We start from the raw sequence: 22,314 nt of genomic DNA on the forward strand, positions 1-22,314 counted from the left end.
GAAGGAAAGGGAAGGGAAGGGAAGGGAAGAAGAGAAGAGAAGAGAAGAGAAGAGAAGAGAAGAGAAGAAGAGAAGAGAAGAGAAGAGAAGAGAAGAGAGAGAAGAGAAGAGAGGGAGGGAGAGAGAGAGAAAGAAGGAAGGAAGGAAGGAAGGAAGGAAGGAAGGAAGGAAGGAAGGAAGGAAGGAAGAAGGAAGGAAGAAGGAAGGGAGGGAGAGAGAGAGGAACGAAGGAATGAAGGAACGAAGGTAGGAAGGAAGATTTAGTCAACATTTATTATATTTTATCTTTGATATTTGGCTGCCGTCTTTAAGGCAAAGGACTATAAAAAGTAATGAATGAGGAGTATCCAAACTTTAATAATTATAATAAGCCCTAGAAAGCAAAAGAGCTCTATTGTCTGATATTTATCATTAATTATTTTATCTGCTCATTCTCAAAGATCACTGCTCTACTTCCAAGGTAGTTACCTGTGACCTTTGGCATAAACTCCTAAAGGTATTTACAGTCATAAGTCAATGCATATTTCACCAATGTTAGCATTCTGATGAAGTGAAATAATCACTAATCTCTCTAAAATTGCTAATTTGACTAAACTGACTTGACAGATATGAGCACTAACCATTAATTCAGTCAAATTAGGTGATGATCCATTTCTGAATGTGAACATTAGGTAAGGTTCCATCCTTGATCTTTTATCTTTTCATTTTAAATATTCTCCACCATGTGATCCATTGCCACCTTATTTATCTTTATGCTGACAACCCAGAGATAAGGAACTTTAGGGTGAATATTTCTCCTTTATCTAGTTTCATACTAAACATAACCTAACGAAAAACAAAGCTCATACTCTTTGGGGTGGTGTCAGATTTACTGACTTATAATTTATACGCAGTAAAATATATCAATTTTATGTGTACAATTTAGCAACCTTTGAAAAATGTATAAAATGAAGATATAGAATAGTCCTATCTCACCAAATGTTTCCTCCTGCTCTTAGCAATTAATGCCCTCTTTCCATCCCCTACCCCCTGGTAACTATGGAGTCTCTTATTATCACTAAAGTTTTACCTTCTGTAAAATTTCAAATAAATGAATTTATACAGTGTAGTCTTATTTTGTATGGCTCCTTGCAGTTAACAGAATGTCTTTGATATTCAGCCATGCTGCATGTATTCATAATCCATTTCATTATATTGCAAAATGGAATTTCATTGCATGGATGTACCACAAGCTGTTTATCTATTCATCAATTGATGGGCATTTGAGTTTCTAAATTCTGACTAGCAACTAGGAATATAGTTTCTAGGAACATTCTCATACAAGTCTTCATTTATCTTGGGTGAATATCGAGTAGCTGACCTGTTGGGTAATATGGTAAGTGTATGTTTAACTTCATAAGATATCATCCATTTGTTTTCCAAAGTGTCTGTTGCATTTTGCAATTTCAACTACAATTCATGAGAGTGCCAGTAGCTGCACATTTACTGTCACTGGCTGTGACCATATTTTTTCAGGTTAGCTATTCCAGTGGGTGAGGCGAGGTATCATATTGTAGGTTTAATTTACATTTCCATAATGACAATGTGTTTATTTTCTAGCCATGTCTTCTTTAGTAAAGTCTGTTCAAATATTTGCCCAATTTTTATTGTGTTGTTTATCTTCTCATTATCAAATTGTAACTGCTCTTGTATGTTCTGGATATAGGTTTCGCAAATATTTTCATCCATTCTGTGGTCTGACATTTCATTTTCTTAAATGTCTTTTAAAGAAGGAAATATTTTAATTCAATGAAATCTTTTTTATGTTTTCATAGATTTTGGTTTTATGTGAGTGTTCTCTTAAAGAAATATTGGCCTAACTCAGGATCACAAAGAATTTCTCCTCTGTTTGCTTCTAGAATATTTTTAGGTTTTTCACTCACATTTTAAATTAATGATTCAAGTTAATTTTTATAGATGGTATGATGCAAGTGTTATAGTCTGTGTGTGTATGGATATTCGATTACACCAGTACTACTGGGTGAAAAATTATTCCACTTTTCATGGTTTGGAATTTTTGTCAAAAATTGATTTGTTACTCACTTATGGGTTTATTTCTCTTTTTTAAAATTTTTTAATGTTTTATTTCTGAGAGAGAGAGAGAGAGAGCATGAACAGGGGAGGGTCAGAGAGAGAGGGAGATACAGAATCTGAAACAGGCTCCAGGCTCTGAGCTAACTGTCAGCACAGAGCCTGACGTGGGGCTTGAGCCCACGAGTCACAAGATCATGACCTGAGCCAAAGTCTGACGCATAAGCAACTGAGCCACTCAGGTGCTCCTGGGTTTATTTCTGAATGCTACATTGCTTGTATATCTATATTTACACCAAAAGCAGATTGTCTTAACGTAGCTTTATAGATCTTGAAATCAGATAAAATAATTCCTCCAATTTTGTTCTTCATTTGTAAAATGGTGTTGGTTATTTCAGTACCTTTGCATTTTCATATATATTTTATTTTTTTAATAGTTTATTGTCAAGTTGGTTTCCATATAACACCCAGTGCTCATCACCCCCCTTCCCCTCTCCCCCACCCCCATCAGCCCTCAGTTTGTTCTCAGCATTCAAGAGTCTCTCATGGTTTCCCTCCCTCCCTTCCCCAACTATTTTTCCGCTTCTTCTCCCCCATGGTCCTCTGTTAAGCTCCTCCTCATCCAACTATATGTACAAACATATGGTATCTGTCCTTCTCTGCCTGACTTATTTCGCTCAGCATAACACCCTCAAGTTCCATCCATGTTGCTACACATGGTCAGATTTCATTCTTTCTCATTGCCATGTAGTATTCCATTGTACAAATATACCATATCTTCTTGATCCATTCATCACCTGATGGACACTTAGGTTCTTTCCATGTTTTGGCTATTTTTGAGAGTGCTGCTATGAACATTAGGGTCCATGTGCCCCTCTGCATCAGCACTCCTGAATCCCTTGGGTAAATTCCTAGCAGTGCTATTGCTGGGTCATAGGGGAGGTCTATTGATAATTTTTTGAGGAACCTCCACACTGTTTTCCAGAGGGTTGCACCAGCTTCCATTCCCACCAACAGTGCAGAAGGATGCCCATCATCTAGAGTCTCCTGATTTGTTCATTTTAGCCACTCTGACTGGCGTGAGATGGTATCTCAATGTTGTTTTGATTTGTATTTCCCTGATGATGAGGGACGCTGAGCATCGTTTCATGTTTCTTATTGGCCATCTGGATGTCCTCTTTGGCAAAATGTCTGTTCATGTCTTCTGCCCATTTTTTCACTGGATTGTTTGTTTTTTGGGTGTGGAGTTTGGTGAGTTCCTTATAGATTTTGGATACTAGCCCTTATCTGATACGTCATTTGCAACTATCTTTACCCATTCCGTCAGTTGCCTATTTCTTTTATGGACTGTTTCCTTTGCCGTGCAGAAGCTTTTAATCTTGGTGAGGTCCCAATAGTTCATTTTTGCTCTTTATTCCCATACTAAAGGAGAAAGCAGAAAACAACCTCCTTGACCTCAACTGAAGTAATTTCTTACTTGACACATCTTCATATATATTTTAGAATCACTTTTCCAATTCTATTAAAAATAAACGGGGTGCCTGGGTGGCTCAGTTGGTTAAGCCTCTGACTTTGGCTCAGGCCATGATCTCATCATTTGTGAGTACAAGCCCTGCACTGAGAGCATGGAGCCGGCTTCTGGTCCTATCTTCTCTCTTTTCCTCCTTCATACTCTGTCTCTTGCTCTCTCTCAAATATAAAGTAAATATTAAAAAAAAAAAAGCTTTGTGGAATTTGATTAGGGTTGATTTGAATCCATTTATAAATTGAAGAATTTACATCTTAATAATATTAAGTCTGCTGATTCATGAACACATACTTCTTAATTAAAGCTTTCTTTAGTGTTGCTCTTCAGTAATTTTAGTTTACTATGTAGAGAATTCTTGGTATATTCTAAATATTTTTATTTTTTTGCTATAGAAATTTTATTTTTTAAAGTTTATTTATTTTTGAGAGAAAGAGAATACCCAAACTGCTAAGGGGCAGAGAGAGAGGGGAAAAAGAGAATCCCAAGTAGGCTCCACACTGTCAGCGCACAGTCCTATTCAGGGCCTGATCCCATGAACCATGAGATCATGACCTGAGCTGAAATCAAGAATAGGATGCTTAACCCACTGAGCCACCCAGGTTCCCATAGAAATTGTATTTTTAAAATTCAATTCCTGGGGCACCTGAGTGGCTCAGTCTGTTCAGCATCTGACTTCGGCTTGGGCCATGATCTCACAGTTGGTAAAGTAGAGCCCCACATGAGGCTCTGGGCTGTTTTGAATTCTGTATCTCCCTCTCTCTCTGTCCCTCCCCCACTTGCTCTCTGCCTCTCTTTCACTCAAAAATAAACATTAAAAAATTTTTAATTCAACTTCCGTATATCCATTGCTACTGTACAGGAATATAATTGATTTTTGTATATTAATACAGAATCCTACAACCTTGTTAAACTTTCTTATTATCTCTAAAAGCTTTATGCCATATTTGTTAGTTTTTTCCACATAGACAACTATGGCATCTAGGAATAAAGTTTAAGTCTTCCTTTCCAATCTGGATGTCATTTATTTCTTTTTCTTGCCTTAGTGCACATGATTGGAAATACAATATTAAATAGAAGTCGTTTGAGTAAACATCTTTGCCTTCTTCCAAATACTAAGAAGAAACCATTCATATTTTATTAAGTATCAATGATGTAGGTTGTAAGTTTCATAGATACTATATATGAGTAAGACTGAGTAAGTTCCTTTCTATTCCTAGGTTGCTGAGAGACTGTATCCTAATGAGCATTCCATCTGGACAAACAAAAATTTAGAAGATTGTTGAGGTTGATTTCTTATTATCCAATCTGTCTAATAGTTATCTCAGAGAGAAAGAACAGGGGAAAGTTTTTGAAGAAATATAATAAAGGAAACATTTTTCAAGAGCTATCTTTATCCTGAAAGATATAGTAAAGGGACAGCTCTTAGAAATAGATACATAAGTTTTCATGTAAAATGTCCACAGGTACTCAACAAAGTGCATGACAGAAAACCCATTCCTGGATGTCCCCTCAAAAAAATTAGATTAACCAAAACTGAGAGAATATCTCAAAAACTTCTGAGTCCATAAACAAATTACACAAAAGATAATATGTATCAAATTGCTATCAGACTTCTCACCAGCTATGCTGAATGCAAGGACACCATCACCATCACTATCAAACATGTTTATATTTCCAACATCACTCTTTTTTTTAAATATTAACTCTTTATGTCATTGTACTTAAGTAACCAAGAAAAGAAATCTGTGTTTTAAATTCTTAGACTCAATATTGATTTTAAGAAGCAAGGTGGAAATGCCAGCTTAAAATGGGATTTCCAAGGGTGCATAGGTGGCTCAGTTAAGTGTCTGTCTTTGACTCAGGTCATGATCTCAGTTTGTAAGCTCAAGCCCCCCTTTGGGCTCTGTGCTGACAGCTCAGAACCTGGAGAATGCTTTGGATTATGTGTCTCCCTCTCTCTCTGCCCCTCCCCCACTCCTTTGTCTTAGAAAAATAAACATTTAAAAATTTTTAATAAAATGGGATTTCCAAAAGAGTAGAACTTAAAAATCCTCAATTCTCTCTCTCTCTCTCTCTCTCTCTCTCTCTCTCTCTCTCACCCCCTCCCACACACAAATGTAACTGTGTATGGCGACTTTTTGTGGTGGTCATTTCATGATACTTGTAAATATTGAATCATTATTTTGTATACCTGAAACTAATATAACATTATACATCAATTATTCTTCAATAAAAATAAATAACAATAAATAAGATCTCCAGTAAAAGAAAGTTTAGGATACAAATCTAACCCCATCCCTCTCAAAATTACACTTGGGCTTGGGGTAAAGCGATTTTTTACCTTGAGAATAGACTCAAAATCGATGAAATAGCACAAATTCTAGGATAATTTCTGGATAGTACACATAGTTCAAAATCTCTCTTCTCTCCAAAGGAAGAATAAAAGGAAAAAAACTGGGGTGTTAAAAGCGATATGAGATTATAAAATCTGTAGACACAGAACAAGATGTGAAGGAAAGCATGGGGAAAAGGCAGAATACATTTCAAACCCTGCTCTGTTAGACCTATCTTTAAGAAAGAACTAAATCTCCCCAAATCACCTTTCCTTACTTCAGTGGAAATTCATTCACTCTTCTCTCTACGCTGGAATTGATCACTTGCTTGGCAATATGTGGGGAGAGGCTATCCTGGTCTTGAACAGCCCTAAATGTCTATAAGAGGAAAAAAAATATTAGCTATGACTTTCTTGTTAAGCTGCCAAGAGCACACCAGGGCTTTTAAAAATGTCATTGCCCAGCTTTCTACTTACCCCCTGAGACTCTTTAGTACAGTGAGGAAGGGATACACTGTATCACATTCATCATACCTGGCTCTATTCAACCACAGTGAGGTCAAAAACACCAGAAAAGAAATGGCGGGTCCCAAATGAGCATTACAGCAACTTAAACATCATGGAGAAGCCAAAGAAATCACAGAAAGTTGAAAGGCAACATTCATTTTGTGCTTCCAGTTGATCTAATTAACTTCAATAGTTTTGATAAATCATTTTTAAAATATTTTGATCTGGATAATATTTGCATATGGACCTGGCATCATATAAAACAAAATTTAATTAAAACATTTTTATTGGGCACTGTGTATAAGTTTTAAATCAAACCAAATATAAATCATTGCTGCTACAGGCTTGGATGCCTCTGGGTATGTGTGATAGTATGAGTTGAGATGAAAGGTATTAGTTATAGGAACACTGAAATAATAAATTTATTAACAAAAAGAAAAGTAATATATGAATGTGTCATTTTACAAATAGAAAGAGTAAATAAATATTTTACTATACACCGAGCACATCAGACCTATTATTAAGCTGTATTTAACTACATCCTCTTATGTTGTTATTTTTCAGGCACAGCAATTCTTTGAAATCCTATTTGATGTGCTGGCCTATAACATTTGACCACACTTACAGCACAAGTGTAAAATCAATTTTCTGTTCTCCCATTTATCTCTGTACTGATGTTAGTTGGCTCTCTAATGGAATGACTCTTCTGGAGAGGTAGTTATTTTACTTCAGAGTGGCATTTCAGAAGCCTTAAATGGGCTGAAGAGATGGCATGTGACCTTTAGGAATATTTTAGTTCTACATTTCTTTGAAAAAGAACTGTTTAACCCTGTGTATGTTATTACATTGCTCATGCTTCTTTTGTTCCTCTTCACATTCACTGTACTGTAAGAAAGTTTGGTTTTCTTTATGTAAGAACAGTGTTGGGAATTTTAGTACCTGTAAAATGTTACAGGTTAAATCCTCGTTGAAAGGTATAATCTCACAATTAAACTATGTATATAATGGTCCAATTTCCTGATTATAGTTTCTTTAAGCATTCTATCATGTTAACTTTGCTAATGATAACCTTTTAAATGGATGTTTATACAAATACCAAATAATCTACATGAAAAAGGAAATAATTTTTTAAATGCCTTATTGTAGCTAATCTATGTCTTTTGAGGACATGTTCATTAATCATTTTAATTTAATAAACCAGGATTTTTCATTTTTACTATAGTGAAATATTTTCCGTGTATTTTCACCTCTTACATCATTCATATTTTCTTCCTTAAATAAACAGGTATTTAATTTTATATTAAGCTGAATATTATTTATAAAATCTTAATATATAGGGTCTTACTGTAATTTACTTATCTAATTTTAGAAATCTTGAGATATCAAATACTAATTTTAGCATTCTTCTTCAGTTGATTTTCTTCCCTAATTATACTTTCCCTCTTTCTTTAAAAAATCTTAGACATTTTAAAAAAATTCTCTTCTAACAGATGTAAACTCTGAAAATTTTTATCTTTAGTACACATAACTACACTTTCTAAATCCCACTTTATTACTCCAAAAGGTGACTTCACAAAAAACAAACTCCTTCACATGGGAGCACAGAGTCTTACTATTAAACTTTAGAGTTACACAACATATATTTTAGTATGTTCATGATGAACTATAATTGTTTACTTCCTTGTTCAAAATGTAAATAATTTATAATGACAAAGGGCAAGAGGAAGGCTTTTTGACAACAGAAAAATAAATATATCTGTTAAATTTTCCTTTTGTGCTTTTCTAGGAATATTTCATTATGTATTTCTGTTTTACAGTCACATAAAGTAGCCATGTAGGTATCCACCAAGCATACACCCAGTATTTTAAATGCCCTGGTATATATTCCTTAAATATCTGTTGCCACAGACCTACTTTCCTAATCAAGAGAAAGAAGTGAATCCTACCCATGGGAAGTTCAAAAGACCAAGTACATCATGATTTGGACCCTAGCCCCACAACCACTTTACCTCCCAGTTGAGACATTTCATACAGGTGAAAGTTTGGGGCGCCTGGGTGGCTTAGTCGGTTAAGCATCTGACTTTCGCTTAGGTCATGATCTCGCGGTTCGTGGGTTCGAGCCCCGCGCCGGGCTCTGTGCTGACTGCCAGCTCAGAGCCTGGAGACTGTTTCAGTCTGTGACTCCCTCTCTCTCTGACCCTCCCCTGCTCACGCTCGCTTGCTCGCTCTCTCTCTCTCCTAGAAAAAAAAAAAATACAGGTGAAAGTTTACCAAAAACCTCAAGAGGAAAAACAATGTCTCAGGCAGACAAATCTATTCTAGACAATGAGATGGAGGAAAACAGTTTACTTGACCACAGGCAGATAAACTTGTAGTCTTATTTCCTGAACTTCTTTCCCCCTACCTACTTCTGACCAGACCAAACCCTTGATCTTAAAACTTGGAGAATTCTGCTTTGCTTTTAGTAAGGGAGGCAACCAAGGCTTTACAAGTGAAGGGCAGGATCAATCCACTAGGCCTAGCCCCTACTGGGAGAGCATCCCAATGATGGCAGGTATATTCAAAAATAGATTCTCAAGGATGGTAAACCCTAGGAAACCAGGTTTGGGATGTTAGGCTTATCATTAACACATGCAAGAAAATATTCTACTGCAGCACATTCAACATTAAGAATATATGGGAGAAAGAGAAATGACATGCTCTGCTGAGATAACCCATTAATGATTTGTTCTTTAATTTTCTTTTATTTTTTTAATGTGCATTATAAGACTTATTTCAGTTTTTCCAGCAGATGGCAGTTATACTTGGCTCCTCTCCCCACCTTGGTACTGGTTTCTAAAGTAAAGCTGGTTTCCTCATTCCTATCTGACACATGGGTGACCTGGGGTCATCTTTCAGAGGGTGCTTAAACAGGAGATTACTTACACTACAGCTTTTGCTTAAATGAAAAAAGAAGGTGTTTCAAAAAGAACTCTATAGAACCTTGTGTTCTCTCCTTCCCCCACTAATCTGGATCATACTAAACTTATCTGAGTTTGTACTAAATTCTAAAGTTAATAGTCGTTTAATGCTCTGAATGGGAAAACATGGAACTCCCCTCAAGTATCTAGGCTTTCATTTCTGTTACGTTATTTATAAATCAATGTTACATAAAATAGATTGGAAAAAACTTGAGAAATTTCATTTATGAAATAATACTTTGAGTTATCCAGGCTTTTCTATGTTCTTGGAAATACTGAGTATTAGAATTTTATAGTGTTTCTAAATTTTTAGGTTGAATCATCAAGAAGATTAGTGTTCATAATTATATTAAACATATTTAATATATTGTATATATTCATATATATGTATACATATATATGAATGTATTGAATATAATATATATANTACTTTGTAAACCATAATAATAAGTATGCTGGCTTTACTAAAAGGCAGCATATTCATTCATAAGGAAGCTATAGTAATATTAAAGTAGGATTATTAAATATAAAATTTTTAAGCCGTTTATGGTCAAGAAACAAATATTTACAATGTACTGTTATTGCTGGTGTTGAAATATGATTAGGATTTAAAATGGATTCTCAAAATAGCATATTTTACTTTAATATTTGGTTTACCACAAGTGTTTATAAAATTTTCCATCATCATAACTGGGGTCTATACAACTGAAAAGGGTAGAATATATAATGGGTTCTGTATTTTGACAGTCTCATTAAAAATGAGGGCAGGGACATTGACCATTGAATCAAATGCTTAATTCCCTGCTCCTAAAAGAGTACCTTACATACAGCAAATGTTCAATAAGTGATCATTAAACAGGTGAACATGCACTCATGATCACCTCATACTATGCTGCCTTATTAACAATAATGACAACAATTATTAAACAAATTAAGTTGTCTCTGATTCTACCTGATAGGAATATCATGGTCTTCTATAACCTATGTATTTTCTTTAAGCAAGTTTTATTATAAAAGATTGAAGCAAAATAAAGAACTGCATTTAATTATAGAAAGTTCATGTGGAGAAACTTAAAACTATGTAAGGATGAACGCCTTCTTCTTAGAATTATTTTTTTATACTTTCTACCCAAAGCATTCCTCAAATTCATGCAAATAGTAGCTGCTAACAATTTATGTCACACAGTTTCTGTTTGGGGCATGCATGTAAATATAAAAGCCTCATAGTTATTGTCTGATTTTTCTTTCTTTTTTTTACAGTATCCTAAAATACAGAAAATATCATTTCTGGTCAACTTTCTGGTCAAAGTTGTATTTCCAATCTCATTTTTGTTCTCTATATAACATAGCCATCATGAAGCAAATAAGCCCTGTACAGAAAATTGAAAAATGCTTATCAGTTTAACCAAAGAACAGGACTTGATTTACAAAGTCAGAGACACATTTCTCTTTATTATAAAACAGAGGAAGTCAAGCTTTACATCGTGGGGAAGCTGAATTTCTGCTTATATGGGTACTAGAAATCTGAAGAGCCCAATGACAACAATTCTCCCAGATATACTGAGTCTTAGATCATTATACGAAACTTGTTTAGTGTATCACATAACTTCTCCACTGCTTGGAGAAGTTTTGTTTTTTTTTTTTATAAAAAGCATTCAAATAAATTAAAAATGTACTTATTAGATGCCACATTTGAACTTCTTATGAACTAAAGCAGTAGTTCAAAATTTGAATGTTTACATTTTGATAGAGTAATATTAAATTTTAAGCCACAGTGGATTTTAAGATCCTGATACAGTACAAGGGCACCTGGGTGGCTCAGTTTGGCTCAGGTATGATCTCATGGTTCATGAGTTTGAACCCTGCATTGGGCTGTGTGCTGACAACTCAGAGCCTGGAACCTACTTCAGATTCTGTGTTTCCATCTCTCCCTGCCCCTCCCCCACTTGTGCTCTCTCTTTCTGTCTCTCTTTCTCTCTCTCTCTCTCTCCTTCTCTCTCAAAATACATAAAAATGTAAATAAAAGATCCTGATATAGTACCCTTTTATAAGAACAACACCATTTAGGTACCTAAGAGTAATCTTACAAAATGTGCTGACATTTTCTATTTATTGAACCAAAATACCTTTTTTTAAATTCTAAATATTCTTTATGTTTATGTAGATATAAACTTCACAAAATGCTTTTTATTATTAAAGTTTTCTAGAACATGCAAAGACTTTAGTGTTTGGAATATCTCCATATGGAACACACACACACACACACACACACACACACACACACACACACACCCCAATTGTTTAAGGGCAAATCAGACCAAAAGAGCAAAAACAGCTCCATGAAACGTCCCTAATTCTTTAATTCACAAAGTGGAAAGCAGTTTTTATAAGTTTGGGGAAACAAGATAGATAGGGGAAAATGATTGTTTACACTTATTCTTTGGAGTACAAATCAAGAATTCAAAAGCAACAGGGTACATAGTAATATTTCAATGATAGTTTCAGAACAAAATTTATCAAACATAAATGATATGATGAGTCTTTCAGTTTTGCTGAGTAGTTAGTTAATGAGGCTCCCTAAAGGGATATCTTGTACAAGGTTAAAATTATAAACTTACCCCTTAGAATTCCTACACTAAAGCATTTCATATTCATAATATTCAGGAAAGAAAGCTTTTTACAATAGAGTCTTTTGATATATCCAAGGGTGGATAGATTTTTTTTTCTCAAAAAACCTACTATAACCATAGTTTCACCTTTTAGCTTGCATACCTGGATTCTAATTTGTTGGCCTTTCTATGCATGTATTCTTAAATGTGGATATAATTAAATTCTCTAGGTAACTATCTAATTAAGACTAGAGTTCTTCAACTTTGGCATATTGCCATTCTGAGAAGGATAATTGTTTTTGTGGAGGCAATGCTGTGTATTCTACACTGTTTAGCAGCCTAACTGTCCTATACCCATTAGATGCCAAGAGCAACACCCTGCTTCCAATTTTGACAACCAAAAATATCTCTAGACATTACCCAAAAGTCTACTGAATCAAAGACTGAAGCAGGTATCAGAAGACTGTAATACTGATTAGATGCATGACATTGGATGGAGTTGGAAGTGTGATGGTATTAGGTGAGTAATTAGTTCCAATACACCTGCAAATGACTCTGATTAGGTTTATAACTTTATTCTTAACTATACCAGTGTATTTGTTTTTATTGTGTTAATGTGTCTTTATAATGAAAGATACATTAGAACAAAATCAACTAGTCAATAAATATATGGTCATACATTCATAAGGGCACAACAAGACACTCTCTTTAATAAAGGAGAACATATGAACAGTATTTTAAAACATGGTACTGTCAGTACACCTGCTTCTGAATTTTACAAACTTCTGTAGTTGTGCTATGCCCTATTTCTCAATGACTACTAAAATCCAGTCCTATGTAATAGCCAAAAAAAAAAAATCAGTAGAGTCATTTCTTTAAAATATCCGCAGGGATAAAGAGTTAGAAGAGTTAATGTACTAAATGCATCATTACTTCCCAACCTCCTTCAACAAAAAGGAAATTGGTTATTGGTGTACTATATGTATTTCAGCACAGTATAATAAATAAATGTACATTATACATATAATTCTAAGTGTAATGAAATAAGGTAATTTTGTTTCTAAAGTAACAGAGTTGTCCATCAATCAGTTTAAATACACTGTACTTTATACAGCCCTAGTAAAGAATAAAGGATAAGAGCTATATGTATATATACACACACACACACACACACACATATATATATATATATATCTCATATGATTTTTACCTGTTTTCCAGTGAGAACCTTCTGGGAACTGCTGCCACCTGTTGGCCATAGATTACAATACATAAGCTCATGTCCCCAGCTGTTAAGACATTCTGTATACATATTAGGCATTTTACCAAAGCCATTTGCATGTATCAATATTTATAAATATAATTTTTATCACTTGTAGTATAATCTATTTTATTAGCATAATTACAATATATAGTATTGTACAGTTGTCATATGATTTAACTTATAAAAAGTTGCTCCAAAAATGACTAGGATTTTGAAGTCAAAACTTGCTTGTGATTAGCTAGTACTGAAAAGCAAGTAGGTAAAAAATGGCACAGAAAATTTCTCTAAAAATCCCTTAATATTCAATAATGGTTTCTACAAAGCTGATCTCATTAACCTGTCCCATGATGATAATACTGTTCCAACTTAGTAAATTGTTATCAAACTAACAACTTAGCTCTGGAAAGAGATATAATGATATATAAAGATTAGAAATAACAAAACTAGTTTTTTTTCTAAATAGTGATGGTTCATTTGGTTGCCACAAGAAAAGACCCTTCATATGTAAATAATAAACTTTGGATTGTGGTACCACAAAGCTGAAAACATGCCAGAATATCACCATTTATAAGAAGAGCACAGAGAAACACACTAAATGTCAAACATCTCTTTGGATCTGTTTCTATCTCTGAACTAAAATATATATAATAAATTTGCTGAAATGTAAGAAATCACACCTGCAAAATGATATCAACCATTATAACAATGCTTCCCTTAAATTTATTTAATTATTGGGGTGCCTGCTAGGTGGCTCAGTGGGTTAATCATTTGACTCTTAACTCTGGCTCAGGTCATGACCTCACTGTTTGTGGCATGGAGCTCTTCATTGGGCTCTGTGGTGACATAGGTCTTGTTTGGGATTCTCTTTCTCCCTCTCTCTCTGCCCCTCCCCCTCTCATCCCCTCTCTCTCTCTCTCTCCCTCTGTTTATATGTATACACACATATACACACATATATATACACATATATCAAAATAAATAAACATTTAATGTTATACAGTAAGTATTTTTAAGCAAATACTATATGTGCTAGGTAGGTGGTTTGTTAGGAATCAGTCTTTCTTAAGACATCAAATATGAAAAGGGCTCTTTTCTTGCTGAAAAATATGCTTATCTAAATACTACACCATTTTAATGATGGATGGTTTTAATGAAACCACTCTGTCTTTATCCATAGAATCCTTTATAAAATGGAAGGATTCTGAAATCACTGAACCCTGTTAGTTGCCTCACTGTGGCTGAGGGCTGCAGAAAGGAAAGGAAGAGTTTCTAAGATTAACACTGTTCAGACAGCTAGAGTAGGGAATGATGTGAAAAAATCAGTGTGCTTTAAGTGGGTCAGTTAAGCCTCCAACTCTTGATTTGGTTCAGATCATGATCTTACATTTCATGAGTTCAAGCCCCATGTGGTGTCGGGCTCTGCACTGAAAGCGCAAAACCTGCTTGGGATTCACTCTCTCTCTCTCTCTCTCTCTCTCTCCTTCTATCTTTCTGCCCCTCCTTCACACGCACTTTCTTTCTCTCTCTCAAAATAAATCAAACTTTAAAAAAAATAATGAGATACCACCTCACGCTGGTCAGAATGGCTAAAATGAGCAAATCAGGAGACTCTAGGTGATGGCAAGGATGTGGAGAAATGGGCACCCTCCTGCACTGTTGGTGGGGATGTAGGCTGGTGCAACCCCTCTAGAAAACAGTATGGAGGTTCCTCAAAAAATTAACAATAGAACTCCCCTATGACTCAGCAGTGGCACTGCTAGGAATTTACCCAAGAGACACAGGAGTGCTGATGCATAGGGGCACATGGACCCCAATGTTCAAAGCAGCACTCTCAACAATAGCCAAATCATGGAAAGAGCCTAAGTGTCCATCAACTGATGAATGGATCAAGAAGATGTGGTATATTTATACAATGGAATACTACATGGCAATGAGAAAGAATGAAATCTGGCCATGTGTATCAACATGGATGGAACTCAAAAGTGTTATGCTGAGTGAAATAAGTCAGGCAGAGAAGGACAGATACCATATGTTTTTGCTTATAAGTGGAACAGGAGATACTTAACAGAGGACGATGGGGGAGGAGAAGGGGAAAAATAGTTGGGGAGAGGGAGAGAAACAAACCATGAGAGACTCTTGAATGCTGAGAACAAACTGAGGGCTGATGGGGGTAGAGATGAGGGGAAGGGGGTGATGGGCATGGAGGAGGGCACTTGTGGGAATGAGCACTAGGTGTTATATGGAAACCAACTTGACAATAAACTATGAAAGAAAAAAAAAATCATGTCAGACCCAGCTCCTAACAAGAACTTAAACACTTCTGAGCTGAGCAACCTTATTCAAGTCTCTTCACTTTTCAAGGATTGTTTTCTCTTTATTCAGCATCAAGAGGGATACTAGACTCAATGATATTTAAGTTCCTCTTTAACCATAATATTCCACTATTCCACATATGTTTCAATAGTAACTTCATTATTAAAAACTATCATGATCATTAACCTTGTCATTTTCTTAATAAATCTAAACATCCTCTTTAATCTCATTGTCAGGTATTATTCCATGTAGCACTAGTGACTATATTTGCATGACTCTGTCATTACGGAAGGCATCAGCTCCAAGTTATTTGTACTTATGTATCTTTTTTCCTTCCAAACACTATTCCAATATTAAGCACCACATGCTGGAGAACTAAAGATGAATAAAAAAAGGCTCTTGCTTTCAAGTAGGTAACAATCTAGTGTAGAGGTAAAACATAGACACAGATAATTTGGGGCAATATTAGGAGTATTCACAAGAAGTAAACATAAGAGCCACCTCGCCTAGTGTTACAGGGAGTGAAGATGGAGTTGTAGGAGGCTTCCTAAAGGAAGGAACCATCCAACATGAGTTTTAAAGGATATGTTAAATGATAACTAGAAGTGTACACAGAAATAAATGATATAGAAAGATCTAGTATATCATCAGAAGCAATAAAAAGAATAAACACAAATAAGAACACAGTTAAGAAAGGGAAAGGGAGATTTTTAAGAATACCACACAGGGGTGCCTGGCTGGCTCAGCTGGTAAAGCATGTAACTCTTTAGCTCAGGTTTGTAAATTCATGGGGCTTGAATCATGAAATATACATGATCAGAATGAAAATGATAGATATTAAAGATCATAACCCTCAATTCTTATATATAGAGTACAAACTGAGGGTTGCTGGAGGGGTTGTGCATGGGGGGCTGGGCTAAATGAATAAGAGGCATTAACGAAGACAATTGTTGGGAAGAGCACTGGATGTTATTTGTAGGAGATGAATCACTGGATTCTACTCCTGAAATCATTATTGCACTACAGCCTAATTAACTTGGATATAAACTTAAAAAATAAATAATAAAAATAAATAACCGTCAAGAGGTCAAGGTCTCAAATGTAAATCTTCATGGACGAGGTTCTCTAGGCACTGTTTTAGGCACTGGAATTGTAGCAGAGTCTTTTCCCCCTCCACTACAAAACAAAACAACAACAAAAAATACAAGTCCAAGAATGTCCAAATCCTTCAGAGGCCTACATTCTAACCAACAAAGTATAAAAACAGTCAATCAGTCATTTATCTTCCAATAGCAAGAAATTCCATGAAGAAAACAAACTGAGAAATGTGACTAGATGGGAGGTTCACTTAGCTAATGCAGTTAGAAATGGAGACAGTGATTGGAGGGACCAAGATGTCAGAGCAGAGTGGAAGTATTCAGCTTCTCTCATCCCTGAAATGCAGCTAGGTCAGCACCAAACCGTTTTTGCACACGTAGGAAATTGATCTGATGATTTACACAACAATCTGCATAACTTAAGAGGTAAACTGGGGGAGAGAAAGCCATGGAGGGTAGGGAGATGTTTTTGCAGAGAGAGGACAGAGAAAGAAGGGGAGAGTGTGGCACATGGGAGAGTACCAAAAGGCACTCATCCTGAAAGTAGCTGTAGAGAAAGAGAAAGAGTGAAAACACTCATAAGGAAGTGAACAAGAAATCTCTTCCCCAAAACCATTGATGGGGATAATGGAGAGGTTTTCAATACCATTAGGACTCTATAAATAGGGGAGTGCAGAGTCGGAAATTCTGGAGCTCAATACATATTGGAGCTCTGGTGGGGAGGAAGGGCCAATCCCCAGGAGCAGGCAGCAGGGTCTGTGGTCCACATGGGGAAGAGTATTCAGCTTCTGCTTAGAAGGCATTTGGTAGAAGCCACACAGCTTCCCCAAAGGCAAAGTTCCCAGTGGACCCCAGAAGACAGCCACATTTGCTGGTATTGGAAGAAAGACTCTAGGGTGCAGTGAAACCTGGCACCAGTTGTGTTGTGATTTGCCATGATCTCTGAACCTCTGCCATTGTGTGATCGCAGAAACATTCATTCTCTGGGGCAAGGTAGTACCAGCCATTGCTCCTTGAGACCCTTGGAGTGGGTCCAAGCCACAGGGTTCTCAGAAGTGAGGGGTTTAGAAACACAGTCCCATCTGAGATAAAATTTGGGAGGGCAGTACCACCTGACAAGCTGATGGCTTGGACATGGACAGTGTAGAAGCAGGGAGTAGGCAGAAGCCAGAGACAAAGGAGAGGTGACTGAGGGCCAGTCAGTAAGAGTACAGAGGGCCTGTACAAGAGACTGGGAAGCTGGATGAAGCCATTTTCACTTCTCCTGTGCAAGGCGTACACATGCACATCCACAACACCAATCCGCCCAGTAAGCTAAACAGCCTCACCTAGTGAAGAACAGAACCATGACACCAACCCCACCCAACTGTGCCCACCAAGCAGACGCCCTAGAGGAACACCACAAGTCTCTTTACCTACTTAGTGTATGGACTACAAAGTGCTTCATAGTTTGAGTCCTAGGGGAAGCTGGGTGTCATTTTATTCAGGTTTCATTCCGTTTGCTAATCTACCTATTTGGGCTGTTGGTTTTTGTTTGTTTGTTTTTGTCTTTTTTTGCTTGTTAAAATTGTATTTTTTCTTTTTTTTCTTCTTTTGTTTAAATAGTTTCCCCCTTTCTTTCCCTTTCTTTTCTTTTTCTTGAATACAGATAGAGAAAAATGTATCTTTATTTTCCATTTTTAAAAAATATTTTTTAAATTCTCTTTACTATTTTTTAATTTTTTGTAATTCTTAAAATTCTTTTTTCTTTATTCATTTCATATTCTATTTTACTGTATACTTTTTTAATTTTAAACTTTTTCTTAGTTTTTTTTCTTTTTTCTTTCCCTTTTTTCTCTGTTCTTTCAAACTTCTTTCAACAGCCAGACCAAATCACACCTAGGATCTAGCTTCCTTTATTTGATATTTTGTGTTGTTTTTAATTTTTTAATTTCTAATTTTTATTTTATTAATTTATTTTCTTCCTCAAAAGTGACAAATGAAGAAATGCACCCCAAAAGAAACAACAGGAAGAAATAACAGCCAGGGGCTTAATCAACACAGATATAAGCAAGATGTATGAACTAGAATTTAGAATAAAAATAATAGGAATACAGCTGGGATTGAAAAAGCATAGAATCCCTTTCTGCAGAAATAAATGAAGTAAAACCTCGTGAGGATGAAATTAAAAATACTAAAACTAAAATGCAATCTTGAATGGTGCCACTGTGGCAAGTATAGACGAAGCAGAGGAGCAAATCAGCAATATAGAAGACAAAGCTATGGAAAATAATGAAGCAGAAAATAAGAGGAAAGCTAAGGCAAAAGAGCATAATATGAGAATCAGAGGACTGAGTGAATTATTAAAAAGGAATAATCTGAATCAGAGGAGTCCCAAAGATAAAGAGAGAGGAAAAGGGATAGAAGGTTGATGTGAGCAAATTATAGTGAATAATTTTCCTAATCTGGGGCAAGATAGAGATATCTAAATCCCAGAAACACAAAGAATTCCTATTAGGATCAATGAAAACTGACGATCAACAAGGCATATCACAGTCAAATTCACAAATACACAGACAAGGAAAGAACTATGGAAGCAGCAGGGGAAAAAAAGTCCTTAACCTATAAGGGAAGACAGATCGGGTTCTCAACAAACATATCCACAGAAAATTGGCAGGCCAGAAAGAAGTGGCAGGATATATGCTCACTGTATTGAATCAGAAAAATATACAGCCAAGAATTCTTTATCTAGCAAGACTGTCATTCAAAATACAAGGAGAGATAGTTTCTCAGATAAACAAAAACTAAAGGAGTTCATGACCACTAAACCAACCCTACATGAAATTTTAGGGGGACTCTGAGGGGACAAAACAAAGCATGAAAGACCAAAAACAACAAAGACTAGAAAGGACCAGAGAACTTTTCCCCTAAGGTCAGGAACACGACAAGGATGTCCACTCTTGCCACTGTTATTCAACATAGTGGTGGAAGTCCAAGCCTCAGCAATCAGACAACACTAAGAAATAAAAGGCATCCAAATCAGCAAGGAAGAAGTCAAATTTTTACTCTTCATAGATGACACGATACTCTATGTGGAAAACCCACAAGATTCCACCAAAAAAAGCTTCTAGAACTGATCCATGAATTCAACAAATTCGCAGGATATAAAATCAATACACAGGAATCGGTTGCATTTCTACATACCAATAATGAAGCAGCAGAAAGAGAAATCAAGGAATTAATTTTATTTATAATTGCCCCCCAAACCATAAAACACCTAGGAAACACTGAAAACTATAGAAAGCTTATGAAAGAAATTGAGTAAGATACACCAAAAAAAAAAAAAAGGAAAAATATTCCATGTTCATGGATCAGAAGAACAAATATTGTTAAAATATCAATACTACCCAAAGCAATCTACTTATTCAATGCAAGTGCTATCAAAATAACACCAGCATTCTTCATAGAACTAGAACAATCCTAAAATTTTAAGGAGCCAGAAAAGACCCCAAAGAACCACAGCAATACTGAAAAGAAAAACCAAAGCTGGAGGCATCACAATTTGGGACTTAAAGATATACTACAAAGCTGTAATCAGCAAGACAACATGGTACTGGCACAAAAACAAACACATAGATCAATGGAACAGAATAGAGAACCCAGAAATTGACTGAGAAACATATGTCCAACCAATCTCTGACAAAACAGGAAAGAATTTCCAATGGAAAAAAAGACCGTTTCTTCAGCAAATGGTGTTGGCAAAACTGGACAGCGACATGCAGAAGAATGAATGTGGGCCACTTTCTTATACCATACACAAAAATAAACTCAAAATGTTTGAAAGATCTAAATGTAAGACAGGAAACCATCAAAATCCTAGAGAAGAAATCAGGCAAAAACCTCTTTGACCTCGGTCCTAGCAACTTCTTACTTGACATGTCTCCAGAGGCAAGGGAAACAAAAGCAAAAATGAACTATTGGGACCTCATCAAAATAAAAAATATAAAAAGCTTCTACATGACAAAGGAAACAGTCAACAAAACTAAAAGACAAGTGACAGAATGGGAGAAGATATTAACAAGTGACTTATCAGATAAAGGGTTGGTATCCAAAATCTATAGAGAACTCGTCAAACTCAACATCCAAAAAGCGAATAATCCAGTGAAGAAATGGGCAAAAGTCATGAATAGACATTTTTCTAAAGAAGACATCCAGAGGGCTAATAGACATATGAAAAAATGTCACTTATCATCAGGGAAATACAAATCAAACCCACAATAAGACTTTATCATCAGGGAAATCACATCCCTCGTGTGTCTGAATGGCTAAAATTAACAACTCAGGCAAGGACAGATGTTGCAGCGGATGCAGAGAGAGAGGAACTCTTTTGCACTGCTGGCAGGAATGCAAACTGGTGCAGCCACTCTGGAAGACAGTATAGAGTTTCTCAAAAAATTAAAAATATAACTACCCTATTACCCAGCAACTACATATAGTACTAGGTATTTATCCAAATAATAGAGGTGTGCTGCTTCGAAGGGGCACATGAACCCCAATGTTTATAGCAGCACTATTGACAATAGCCAAAGTATGGAAAGACCCAAAATGTACATCAAATGATGAATGGATAAAGATGTTTTACACACACACACACACACACACACACACACACACACTAGAATACTATTCAGAAATCAAAAAGAATGAATTCTTGCCATTTGCACAATGTGAATGGGTATTATGCTAAGCAAAATTAGTCAATTAGAGAAAGACAAACATCATATGACTTCATTCATATGTGGAATTTAAGATACAAAACAGATGAACATATGGGAAGGGAAGCAAAAATGGTATAAAAATAAGGAGAGGAACAAAACATAAGAGACTCAAATACAGAGAACTGAGCGTTGTTGGAGAGGTGTTGTGTGCGGGGATGGGCTAAATGGGCAAGGGATATTAATGAGGACACTTGATGGGATGAGCACTAGGTATTATATGTAGGCAATATATCACTAAATTCTACTCCTGATATCATTATTGCACTTTATGTCAATGAAATTTGTATGTAAATTTAAAAATAATAAACAAAGAATGCAGGAGGGAAGAAAAAGAAAGGGAGACACTCAAAGACAATTAAACAGAGACTGAAATGTTGAGGAATAGACTTTCAAAAAGGTGAGGAGCCTCCCAAGCAGAGAAAACAGCAAATGCAAAGACTGTGAAGAGACTTAGAACACAGTCATTGTGGTTACGGCATGGGGCGAAGGGGTAGTGCACAGGAGATTAGATCACAGAATGTGAAAGGCCAGATCCTGCAGCGTTACCAAGAAAGGATAAAGAGGGGTCAGAGAAAGTGAACTGTATTCTTACTGCAGTGGAGCCATTGGAGTGTTTGAACCAGAAAACGGGTATGATCTGATTTAAGATTATAAAAATCACTGTGACTGGTAAGGGGAAAATGAGAGGAAGGAGAGTGATCAGGGAGACTCGTTAGATGATGGAACTAATGGTGGCCGAGAATAAATTGATTCCGATAGATAGTAGCAGTTCGATCCAAAATCCTGGAGGTAAAGCTAAAGTGATTCCTGATGGCGTAGATGTGGAGTGATTTGGGAAATAGGTGATACCTGCCTGGAGCCTCCATATGAAAAATAG

The sequence above is a fragment of the Crocuta crocuta genome, unplaced genomic scaffold (assembly GCF_008692635.1).
Source record: "Crocuta crocuta isolate KB4526 unplaced genomic scaffold, BGI_CrCroc_1.0 scaffold491, whole genome shotgun sequence".
Classification (NCBI taxonomy): Eukaryota; Metazoa; Chordata; class Mammalia; order Carnivora; family Hyaenidae; genus Crocuta; species Crocuta crocuta.